The sequence below is a fragment of the Mus musculus genome, chromosome 12 (genome assembly GCF_000001635.26).
Source record: "Mus musculus strain C57BL/6J chromosome 12, GRCm38.p6 C57BL/6J".
NCBI lineage: Eukaryota > Metazoa > Chordata > Mammalia > Rodentia > Muridae > Mus > Mus musculus.
In genome coordinates this window covers 8,512,205-8,524,834 of record NC_000078.6, presented here as the reverse complement: position 1 = coordinate 8,524,834, position 12,630 = coordinate 8,512,205, and the positions used below count along the sequence as shown (strand labels likewise).

The 12,630-nt window shown below is 46.7% G+C and overlaps 1 long non-coding RNA gene across 3 annotated transcripts in view; it reads right to left on the bottom strand.

Moving 5' to 3' along the window:
- 5033421B08Rik overlaps positions 1-12,630 on the bottom strand; it is a 76,905-nt gene that overhangs the window by 63,233 nt on the left and 1,042 nt on the right. The window contains exons 1-2 of one of the 3 annotated variants that reach the window (XR_001780546.2): positions 5,090-5,898; positions 3,603-3,690 (exon numbers count right to left, since the gene is read on the bottom strand). The exons of 1 other annotated variant lie outside the window; for it this stretch is intronic. This is a non-coding gene — a long non-coding RNA (RIKEN cDNA 5033421B08 gene). Of the gene's footprint in view, positions 1-3,602; positions 3,691-5,089; positions 5,899-12,630 lie in introns of those variants that run through there. One more of the 3 variants, XR_872469.3, reaches the window with a different exon arrangement.

Genomic DNA, 12,630 nt, shown 5'->3' with positions numbered 1-12,630 from the left:
AGCTGCTGGGTTTTCAGACTCTCCAGAATGCAGACAGCCCTGGGCTGGACCTCCTAGCCTGTGCTGTGCAAGCCGATCTAGTGACTCTCCCTTTTATGTGTTCACTCTGTTGGTTCTGTTCTTCTAGAGATCATTGATGGATACAGCTTCTATACACTGCAGTCCACATAGCAGTCCAACGATATCTTTGGTCAACTGTGTCCTTGTTTGGCAGTGAGCTTCTCAGAAAGACTCGCTTGTCAACTTCTATAATGCTCAAGGCTTCCACAGAACTCAGCCAGTTGTTACTAAGTCCCTGAAGGCACAATTTCTCAGAGGAAATTGAGGTGAGGGTAAATGGAGAGCAGGGTTTTGTTTGTTTTGTTTTGTGTTCCAGGAATTTCTTATAGTGTGATTCCCAGGCATTATTTCTCAGGTCATACTGACAGATATGCCCAGGCACTATTCCCAGGTAATAAAAGTAAGTAAGATTTATGAAGTACCCACACCAGGCATGCTTCTTCATGCCTTTCATGTATCGAATCACTTAATTGTCACAGACTGAGGGCCTGAGGGGTTAAAGCAACCTACCCAATGTCAAACAATAGAGAGTGCTAGAAGCAGAAGTTGAATCAGACGTCTGGATCCAAAAACCTGCGTCCCCAGCTACCAGGACATTTATCCCAAGGGCAACCAGAACTGGAGAAACGTGTCAGATGTCTTCTGATGCTAATTACATAGACAGCCATGCTGTTGGCAAAAACTACCATGGCACAGTGGCACCGTCTCAGCACACTATTCCCCTAGGGAAAAGACCTGCTCACCTGGGGACAGACCTGGGGACAGACCTGCTTCCCAGCTCTCTAGGTATGCACCTCTAGAAGTGGCTTCTCAACAGACTGCCCCAGTCCCTACACAGACATATGGCCCAAGTAGACCCTCCTGGGACTGTGCAGGTCTGTTCTAGGAGACAAGGGAAGGTCTCCTGGGAGGTGAAGGTGGCTCCAGGCTCAGAGCAAGATGCCAGAATGAGAGATGAACAAGCACATCTCTCCCTTTGCAGGGAGCAAGGGAGGCTTTACCTACCCCATCCTGTGGACTGTCTGAGTCCTCACCTCTTAACCGGAAGAGCCTTAACTAAGATCAACTTACAGTCCAAAAAATCCTTCCATAGGCCACTGCTTTGTGTACCAGCTGGGGTAGCAGGCAGGGTATATAATAATGGTGAGGCTCCATCATGAAGAAGTGAAACAGCTTTCTAAGCAGCAAGTAGTGTGTCTTAGTCAGGGTTTCTATTCCTGCACAAACATCATGACCAAAAAGCAGGTTGGGGAGGAAAGGGTTTATTCGGCTTACACTTCCATACTGCTGTTCATCACCAAAGGAAGTCAGGACTGGAACTCAAGCAGGTCAGGAAGCAGGAGCTGATGCTGAGGCCATGGAGGGATGTTACTTACTGGCTTGCTTCTACTGGCTTGCTCAGCTTGTTTTCTTATAGAACCCAGGACTGCCAGCCCAGGGATGGCACCACCCACAATGGGCCCTCCCCTCTTTTTTTTTTTTTTTTTTTCCCTCAAGACAGGGTTTCTCTGTGTAGACCTGGCTGTCCTGGAACTCACTCTGTAGACTAATCACTAATTGAGAGAATGCCTTACAGCTGGATCTCATGGAGGCACTTCCTCAAGGGAGGCTCCCTTCTCTGTGGTAACTCCAGCTTGTGTCAAGTTGACACAAAACCAACCAGTAAATAGTGATAGAAGGTGACATCAGATCTCAAAGAAACAAATGGCTACCTGAGGTGCCTATGGGCACATCAAAGGCTGACACAGGTCACCTGGCTCTCAGTCTTACAGGTACCTGTGACAGAGTCCTGGCTCCTCTCAGCACTTCTCACCCTTGCGCCTACCCTAAAACCCCTCCAGCCAGAGCTTGGCTTCCCTTCTCCCAGCTTCTCTTTCTGATGGAACTCAGCCAAGCTCTCTTGTGCTCTTGGTTGCCCCCCCCCCGTGTGTGTGTGTGTGTGTGTGTGTGTGTGTGTGTGTTTTCTCTGCTCTTGGCTCCTAGTCACCTCCTTTGCCCCTCCCTCTTCTCTCCCTCTGTTGCTCTGACCCTCTCTCTTCCCTCCCATGGCCTAGTCTATTCTGCTGGCCATGTTCTGTCAGGACTCTCCCAGACACCTCTGGCTGTTCTCTTCTCTACAATGAAAAACCTCCCCAACCATCCTGAAGAGCATCCTGTCCTCGTTCTCATCCAAGTAGTTTCTTCCTTAGGTGAAGGCTCTGGCTTTCCTTCTACCGTGTGTCCTTGTGAGGGTCTACAGGAGGAGGTGTTATGTTTTATAAAAAGATAAGAAAGAAGGACGGAATGGTGAGGTATGGTGTTGGGGAAGGGGGTGCCTCTGTGGGCCATGCTGAAGCATTCCTTCCTCCTGAGGGACCAGCCACACATAATAAGAGATTATTCAGAACATGGGGAGGGGAATTGAGAGAGAGAGAGAGAGAGAGAGAGAGAGAGAGAGAGAGAGAGAGGAGGCGGACCATGAGCACATGAAGAGAGAAGGGGGAGGTGAATGGGGAGAGAGGGGGAGCAGCAGCAAGAGGGCAAGAGAGTGAGGAGAGGGCAAGCAGCCCCTTTTATAGTGAGTCAGGAATACCTGGCTGTTGCCAGTAGCTGTGGGGCGCAGCCTAGACTAAATGCCAACACAGGGGCGGGGATCTCAGTCCCCCCCCCCCCTTGAGGCTCTGATCTGGCCTTGACTTGGAGGATACCTGAAGGGAGGTGGGAGAAGAGGCAGAGGCCTGATAAGACAGTCCCATGTACCCTAGTCTTCCATTGCCAGAGTGCTTAGGACCATGGAGAACCGAGAGGTCACTGGAGACAGGTAGGTGACATTAACTGCAAGAGTGGAAGAAGCGACAGAGTGAAGATGTGGATTGAAGGGACTAGTGAACAGGCTGAAGGCCCCACCCACCTGCACCTCTCCCACCCCTGCTAGAAAGCTCCTGTTCCTGCCAATCAGATTTGAGGATCTGGGCCCCTGGGAGGGCGGGGGGGGGGGGGGGGAGTGGTTGTAGGGTGCTCCTCTTGGCTGGGGATGCAAAACCTGAGACAGGACAAGGTGGGGAGCTGCTGACTCATCTTGAGGTTGCTAAACACCAAGTCTACTGAATCCTCCTAGAAGATCCTCAAACTCCGTCTAGAAGAACAGGAAGTCGCGGCTGGAGAGGATTTCCTGTTTACTGGGGGCGGGGAGGCTTGCTTTGCTGTGGCTAATGTGAGCTGTGTTCATCTCCCACCCTCCCCTGAGGCTGACTCGTGACTCTGCCCTTTCCAGGATTAGTAGGAAGCGGTCCAGCTCCCTGCTTATCTCAGCTGCTCTCCTTTGCTGGCCTGGGCTGCAGTAGCGTTTCTGAAGCTACTCAGAAAGCACAGGCCTGCTCAGTTGGCAAAGACCGCCTGGTCCTGTGACTCTGGCGTCACCCTAGTTCACAGAGAAGGAAGCTAGGAGTGCTAAGGTTAGCAAAAACTAAGTAAGATAAAAATGACAATGCTCAATTAAAGTCACTTTTTAGGTGATAACAGGCATTTTTTTTTTAAATATGAAAGGTCTTATGTTAGCTTACAGTTTGGTTGTATGGCTTAGGGTATTGTTCATCCTGGGTTAAGTCAAGGCGTCAGGAACTTAGATGCTGGTCACATTGCTTCCACAGTCTGGAAGCAGAAAGAGATGAATGGTGTATTTAGTTCACTTTCTCCTTTTAAAAAACAATGCAAACAAGCCCCGCCCCTCTGACCCCCTCTGAGTTCAGTTAGTGCTATAGGAATATCCAGGGTGTGGGACCACTCACTGGAGTATTGTTAACTTACCAGTGGCCATACTTGCAAAGGAAAATGGCTTCCTTCCCCAGCAGTCTTCAACTACCAATAGCTCTTCAGCTAAGGGGAGGGCCTTGTGAGCTGCTGATCAGGTTTTTAGTGCTAGAGAATTCTGAGTTTTATCTTGTGAGTCCTAAAGGGGCAGAAGGCCAGAGGATGTGGAGAGGTCCACAGTGTGGCCCTATGATAGTCAGTGCAAGGTTGTAGCCACAAAGATGTGGACTCAGCTTGCCAGCCTGGAAACATGGCCACTGTGTTCTTACCTAGGTAATGAGGGTGTGGTGACAGAGGAGGTAAGGGTTCAACTCAACAGGGAAGGAAACAGACACCCCAAAGCAGAGACTGACAAGCCTGGTCATACTCAGCAGAAGCATCATCCATGGATGCTCATTTTGTGTCAATTTGATTAGAGCATGGGATGCCTAGGTCAAGGTGTACCCATGAGACTGTTTAGAATCTGTAGACAGTGTGTGTGTGTGTAAGAGAGAGAGACAGAGACAGAGACAGTGACACACAGAATCAGAGACAGTGAGACAGAACAGTGACAGAGAGATAGGCACACTTACAGAGACATAGACACAGAGAGACAGGGAAAAAGAAATAGGGACAAGAGACACAGAGAGAGAAACAAAAAAAGAGACACACATAAAGAGAGACAGACACACACAGAAAAGACAGATACACAGACACAGAGAGAGAGACAGACAGGCAGAGAGATTGGTAATCAGGTTAGAATTGAGTGTTATCATCTACTTGTTCTACCACTGCCTGTCTGAGGCAAGCTGCCCCAGACTCACATATTGAACACGTCATCTCTAGCTGGTGACATTGTTTTAGGGTATTATGGAGCCTTTTTAAAGATGGGGCCTACCTAGCTGGCTGACACAGGGCTGTTGGGGTTCTCTCCCAGGCCCATTCCAGCCTCATCTTTTCTGCTTCCCGATCAGCCACATCGTAACTGCTTCACACTCCTTGAACTGCCACAGTGAACTTCACCGTTCCTGCCACAGTGAAGATTGCCATGCTCCACCCCCTTCAACCTCCCCTCCCCCATAGTGTGGGTTCTGCTTGTCCCCCCCCCCGCTGCCCCCCCCAGTTCTGCTTGCCCGCTTGCCCTGCCTTGCTCACCCCACTGTGAAACTGTGACCTAGTGAGACTTTTTCTTCCCCTAAATGGCACCTTAAGGTATTCCATCCAGCAATGAGAGAAGAAACAAATGCGAAACATGTCTGACCTTAAGGAGAAGTCATAAGGATGGAATGAGACAGTGCCGAAGCTCTGATGCCTCAGCCCATGGGGCGGGGACTAAAAGTGCATGCTCTCCACTCCTGGTGGTGGCTGACATCAGGAGTCACGCGTTAGCAGAAGGGCCAGAATGGCTGACAGGGCTGTGCTGGGCCCATTCACTAGGCGTGCAAAGGCTCCACGGCAGGATGTGGCTGCAGCCTGAGGTGTTTCTGCCCCTGAATCATATGACCCAGGAGATCCTACTGTGATGGGAAAGGGTATGTGTGGAGAGTTTGGCCAGCCATCTGGGGGTGATTCTTATATAAATCCCAGGCCATGCATGCCCTCTGTTGTAGAGACTGGAAATCCTTGGAAAATGATGCCTGACATATATCTGAGCCCTAAGAGAAACAGAACATTTGAGCTGGGAGACACAGCTGAAACTACCCGCTGCAGACTAAGCCCCGCCAGAACCATTAACGGCTGTAGCCACACAGGCCCAGCAGCCTCTGATAGGATAGAGGAGGTCTATCTGGGACTGAGTTGGAGCAGCACAGAGGGACCAAGGTAGCCCAGAAGGCCCACTGTCCCTTTCTCTCAGTTCAGGCCCATGGCTGCATGGAGGATCTGAAGCACAAGAGAAGGAGGCCAAGCTACAGCTGCTTTCCGGGTATGGTCACTTGGCACGAGAGGGTGGCCAAGAGGATAACGGCTGAAGGACAGCCTCTAAATGGTAGTGTAAAGGGTGTGGTTTTTCATCCATTACTCCTTCCTTCAGGAAGCACCTGTGACATATCTCTGACATTTCCCTTCCCCCCGCCCCTCCCCCTCTGCCTTCTCGAATAGAACCTGACATTTATATTCAGGTCTGTTCAATGACTCTTCCTTTTTCTTTTTTCTTTTTCTTTTTTTTTTTCCCCGAGACAGGGTTTCTCTGTATAGTCCTGGCTGTCCTGGAATTCACTCTGTAGGCCAGGCTGGCCTCGAACTCAGAAATCCACCTGCCTCTGCCTCCCAAGTGCTGGGATTAAAGGGGTGCGCCACCACTAACTTTCATCTTATAAGAAAACTAAACTCTCCAGTTCCCCTCTGTCTATTACTATCTTTTTTTTTTCCCTCCTAGCCAAATCTTAAGTGCATCAACAGGAACATTCTCCATTCCTCCCTGGTCCTTCTCATCCATCAGGCCTCTGTGCCTGCCTTTTCCTCCGTGGCTCTGCCTCCTAGAGATGCTTGTCCCATCTCTCAGCATCCCTCATGGCTGTCAGCTAGCTGCAAACCACTTTGCTGGCTGCAAGTCTCTCTTGTAGCCTTCTCCCCGTGTCACAGTATTCCTTGGGCCTAGTCTTCATGAGACAGAGAATAGTTTCTTAGGAGCATGAATCCCAGCATTTCACATGCTGTATTAGTCTCTCAGGACAACTGGGCCTAAACCCACAAACTGAATAGCTTAAACAACAGAAATTAATCTTTCTCAAAGCCCTGGAGGCTGGCAGTTCAAAAGTGAGATACTGTTGGGATTGGTCTCTGTCGTACAGTCAGCAGCCTTGTGTCTGCACCCACACACGACCTTTCCTCTAGACCCTCATGCACCCTTCCTCTCTCTCTATCCTTCCTAGTTGTCTCTCTTTCTTAAGATTTATTTTTATTTCGTGTGCATTGGCATTTTGCCTGCATATACGTCTCTATGAGGGTCCCAGATCCCTAGAGCTGGAGTTACAGACGGTTGTGAGCTGCCATGTGGGTGCTGGGATTTGAACCCCGGTCTTCTAGAATATCAGTTAATGCTCTTAACCATTGTACCGTCTCTCCCGTCCCCCCGTTATTTCTTCTTATTAACACTAGCCATTTGAGTCCAGGTCCCCATCCTAAGACCTCACTTGTGTTCCCTTATAAGGGTCCTGTCTTGTGTCAACTTGACACAAGGTAGAGTTCTCTGAAAGGAGGGTACCTCAGTTGAGAAGATGCCTCCATAAGATCAAGCCTGTAGACCATTTTCTTAGTTAGTGATTGATAGGGGGAGGGTTCAGTGATTATGGGTGGTGCCATCCCTGGGCTGGTGGTCCTGGGGTCTATAAGAAAGCAGACTGAGCAAACCATGAGGAGCGAGCCAGTGAGCAGCACCCCTCCGTGGCCTCTATCTGCTCGTGCCCCCAGGAACTCTCCTGCGCTGCCTGAGTTCCTGTCCTCAGTGCTTTCTAATGATGAATGAACGGTTACATGGACCTGTGAGTGAAACAAGCCCTTTCCTCCCCAGGTTGCCTTTGGTCCTGGTGCTTCATCACAGCAGTAGGAACCCTGACGAAGATGGGTTCCCTCCCATAGAGTCACTTTGGGGATTATGACTATGATGTAAGAAGTTTGCAGAGACATAGTTTAGCTATAGTGCATGCCTGCACATTTGTGTTGCTCTCAGAGAAGGACAGACTCCTTTGCAGGACTCTGTGGGAATTTTTTTTTTTTTAATTTGCCAATTCTCTAAGCTCATCTAGTAGTCATTTTGTCCCTTATGTCTCAGCCCCAAAACATGCAGGCTTCTTAATTTTCTCAGCACACAATGTTTCTTCTGCTTTAAATCTTCTTCTCCCCCATTCCCTCATAACGTGTACTTATTACTTAACATTTAGCTCACATCTCTCCTTAGCAAGTCTTTCACACTCATTTCAAGCCAGAGGCCTGGCTAGGTGTTCTACTCAGGCCTCCCTTCTCCTGTAGTACTTAACACGTTGCAAAGGAATTTTTTTGTTTGTTTGTTTGTTTGTTTAATGCTTCCTTTTTTCTACTAGTTGGTACTATGGAATAAAAGTACCAACAGAGTAGATGTCACATCTCTGTTTGTTCACTCACTGCTACATCCCTGACACCTAACACAAAGCATCAAATACACACAGTGCTTAAATATAATCATTGAAATAATTTATATAGGTTGAAGGTAGATTTTTTTTTAATAATGTTTTCAGATTAAGAGAAGTAGTAGTAGTCATGGTCAATAATGAAAAAGTCCAACCCTTGGTAAAAGTGAGTCTGATAATAATTTTATCATCCTCACCAATTTTGGTAATTGTGGTGGTTTGAATAGAAATGGCCCCCATAGACTCATGAGCTGGAATGCTTGGCCCATAAGGAGTGGCACTATTAAGAGGTGTAGCCATGGGGGCAAGAGAGTTGGCTTAGTGGTTAAGGGTACTGAGTGTTCTACCAGTGGTCCTGATTCCCAGCAACCACATGGTGTCTCACAACCATCTGTAAAGGGATCTGATGCCCTCTTCTGGTGTGTCTGAAGACAGTGTATTCACATACATAAAATAAATAAATCTTTAAAAAAGAAAAAAGAGGTGTAGCCTTGTTGGAGGAAGTGTGTCACTATGTAGGTGGGCTTTAAGGTCTCATATATGCTCAAACTATGCCCTGTATTGTACATAACCTCCTTCTGCTGCCTTTGGATCAAGATGTAGAACTCTTGGCTCCTCCAGCACCATTACAAGATATCTTCTTGCATGGTACCATGCTTCCTGGCATAGTGATAATAGACTAAACCTCTTAAAATTGTAAGCTAGCCCTAAATGAAATGTTTTCCTTTATAAGAGTTGCCTTGGTCATGGTAACTTCACAGCAATGAAACCCTAACTAAGACAGTTATGGCACAGAAAGTCCTAGCTAGAATCTATACGGTGGCTAGTAAAGTTCTGTCTCTGCCCACACCATTCAAAAGTGAAAACTTGGGTTTTTTTGTTTGTTTGTTTTTGTTTTTGTTTTGGTTTTTTGAGACAGGGTTTCTCTATATAGCCCTGGCTGTCCTGGAACTCACTCTGTAGACCATGCTGACTTCAAACTCAGAAATCCACCTGCCTCTACCTCCCAAGTGCTGGGATTAAAGGCATGTGCCACCACGCCCGGCTGAAAACTTGTTTTTAAGATGGCTGAATGCACTGTTAAAATCAGTATGGAGGTTTCCTAAAAACTGAAAACAGAGAGGCCCTTGGTCCTGTGAAGGTTCTATGCCCCAGTATAGGGGAATGCCAAGGCCAGGAAGCGGGAGTAGGTGGGTTGGGGAGCAGGGGGAGGGAGGAGGGGATAGGGGATTTTCAGAGGAGAAACTAGGAAAGGGGATAACATTTGAAATGTAAATAAAGAAAATATCTAATAAAAAAGAAAAAGAAAAAAAACCTGAAAACAGGGGGCTGGAGAGATGGTTAAAAGTACTGTCTTTCAGAGGTCCTGACTTCAATTCCCAGCAACCACGTGGTGGCTCATTACCATCTATAATGTGATCGGCCTCCTGAGTGCTAGGATTCAAGGTGAACCACTACCATGAGGCCTCAGGAAACGTTTTATGCCTCCATGATTACTGCTGTGATACTCACGATAGCCAGGAAATGGAGCCAGCTAGTTGTCCACCAACAGACACATGGATAAAGCAAGCATGGTACATACATACAATGGAATGTATGCAGCCATAAAGAAAAATGAAATCATGACATTTGCAGGTAGATGAATATGACTAGAAATCTGTTTGTTTATGTGAAGCTAAGCAAATCACAAATGTTTTCTCCCATATGTAGAAACTGGATTCATCATTTCTATATTTGCTGTATACATACACACAGACACAGACATACTCATATACATATACACACAAATATAATGTGTGTGTGTGTGTGTGTGTGTGTATGTAAACTGGGCTTCATGTGGACTTTTGAGACCACGAAGCCCACTCCCAGTGACACACCTCCGACAAGCCACACCTCCTAATCCTTCCTAAACAGTTCACCAACTGGGAACCAAGCATTCAGTACATGAACCTGTATGGGGCATTCTCATTCAAACCATGACAGAGTTCATGAAACGGGAGGAAAAGATCTTAAAAGGGGCGGGGGGGGGGCGGAAACTAGAGTAATTGAATATAAGTAGTTGCAAAGCATAAGGTGGGATGAGTTGGGAAAAGGAAGGGAACCGGCTAGAGCAGAGCAGAATTGAGGGTGGGAGCTCCAGCAGGGAATAAATGAGAACAAAGTACAGTGGTGCATGTATAGCGGTGTGTCCGGGCAAAATCTGTTATTTTGCATGTTAACCTAAATTTGAAAGGGCTGAAAGGTTTCAATCCATTCTCCTTTGCAACTGATTCTTTGCTGCTCCTTCTAAACAATAAGGAGGTGTGCCCCAATTTCCTTGTTCCAGGTGGCTCTTGTGTCAGTTCTTAGCCAACAGAATCCGAAGTGATGTTACAGGAAATCTTTGTCCCACCCTCTTGCATTCTTATGGCATCTCTTTGTCCCCCTGGACTCTTGCCTTAAGACCACTGAGTAAAGAAGTTGGGTTAGCACCCCAGAGAGTGAAAGACCACATTAAGTGTGATCAAGATGACTCAAAACAATCGCCCCCAACTTACAGACATGAGAATGAGAGTCCTCTAGGCCTCTGTCCTTGTCAGCATCCCAGCTAAAACTGGTCTTTCAAGGGATCCAAAAGATACCATCAAGGAGGTCGGTAGAATTTAGGAGAATAAAGAAAGCTCTACTGGGGCTGGTGAGATGGCTCAGTGGGTAAGAGCACCTGACTGCTCTTCCAAAGGTCCGGAGTTTAAATCCCAGCAACCACATGGTGGCTCACAACCACCCGTAATGAAATCTGACTCCCTCTTCTGGAGCGTCTGAAGACAGCTACAGTGTACTTACATATAATAAATAAATAAATCTAAAGAGTAAACAGTTAAGAAAGAAAGAAAGAAAGAAAGAAAGAAAGAAAGAAAGAAAGAAAGAAAGAAAGAAAGAAAGAAAGAAAGAAAGAAAGAAAGAAAGCAAGCTCTGCTGGACGGATTGTTTCCCAGAAGATTTGATGGGTTGTTAGTCCTGATTTCCATTGGACCAATTGACTTCCCCTCTTCAAGTAGTGGCTCTGCTACCTCACTGTCTCCCTGTCACACTGAGTGTCAGTCATCAAACTTCCAGTCATTGTTCCCAGTCACAGACCTAAAGAAGAAGGTGAACAGAACAGAGAGTTTTCAACAAGGTCTCTGTGTAACTCTGATTGAGTCAGGATGTACGGACATCTTCAAGGGTCACTTTCTTGTGGAAGCTGGCTGCATCTGCTCCCCTGGGACATGAAAGCCCCCAAGATATAAGCCAGAAGCATCTTATACTCCCTATACCTGCAATGCAACCCTGGACTTTTGTTAGAGAAAAAGCTCCTTCCAGTGAGGGAGGAATGCATCTGAGAATGTTAGAAGCCCCTCTACACGTCCATACACTGACCCATCCACGGCAGCACATTTTGTAGGAAAAAAACCCAAAAAACAAAAAAACCCCAAATGCTTCACCAGGAAGACAGATAAGTATTTACCAAATGGGACCCTTATGTATTCATGTGGCTAAACTTCAAAATGATTATCACTGAGTAGAATCAGGATGTTGAAGCCACATAAAGTACACTACTCCTATGAAAATTAAAACCAGGTGTGATGATACATACCTTCAATCCCAGGACTCGGGAGGCAGAGGCAAGGGGATCTCTGTGAGTTCTGGGCCAGCCTGGTCTACAGAGTGAGTTCCAGGACAGCTAGGGGGATTACATAGAGAAATCCTGTCTCCAGACAGACAGACAGACAGACAGACAGACAGACACCCAAAACAAGAAAGAAAGAAAGAAAGAAAGAAAGAAAGAAAGAAAGAAAGAAAGAAAGAAAGAAAGGAAGGAAGAAAGGAAGGAAGGAAGGAAGATCAAAACACCATCAAGTATTTAGGATGCACTTGTATTTTTAGCTGTATACAAAATAACACCTCTGAGAGACAGAGCTTCTGAGGGGCAGGGCTGAGGAAGGGGTACACCAGAGCTTTGAACGTATGTCTGTGATATGAGAAAAGTACAGAATATTCAGCAACTAACTGCAAAACGCGATAGATGGCAGATATTACTTTCTGTATTTTATATTTTAGAATCATAAGATAAAAATACATTAAGTTCCCCTTCTCTTCTGACCAAATATCTTTTCTTTAGTTCAATGTCTCCCTTGTAATGACACAGAGTGTCTTTATGCAGCCCTGGCTGATATGGAACTTGCTATGTATGTAGGTCAGGCTGGACTTAAATTTGTGGTGACCTTGACTTTGCCTTCCAAATACTGGGATTATATCTGTGGGCTACCACCACCAATAGACTAAAATAAATTATTAAACTAGGGAGCAAGACAGTGCTTCTCTAACTTTAATATTCAGATTGCCTGGAGATCTTGTTAAAATCTGTATTCCAATTTTGTAGATCCAGGGATAGGTTAGGGCTTGAGCCTCTGCATTCCAAAAGCTTTTAGGGCATGCAAAATTAGCTTTCCTTTGGACCACACTTTGCCTGGGGTCCCACTGAGTCCCTTCTGGCTATACCATTCTAGGTGTGTCCTTGTGTCCCACTAACATCCTGACGTGTTTAAGCCTGTATAGATAGATGCTGTTAGGAGAGAAGGAAGTGGGAGAAGGGCTTGAGTCTGTGGGAACATCAGGGCTCCAGACAGTGACTCCAACTCCTACACAGATATAAATCCAGCTCTCTTATGCTTTT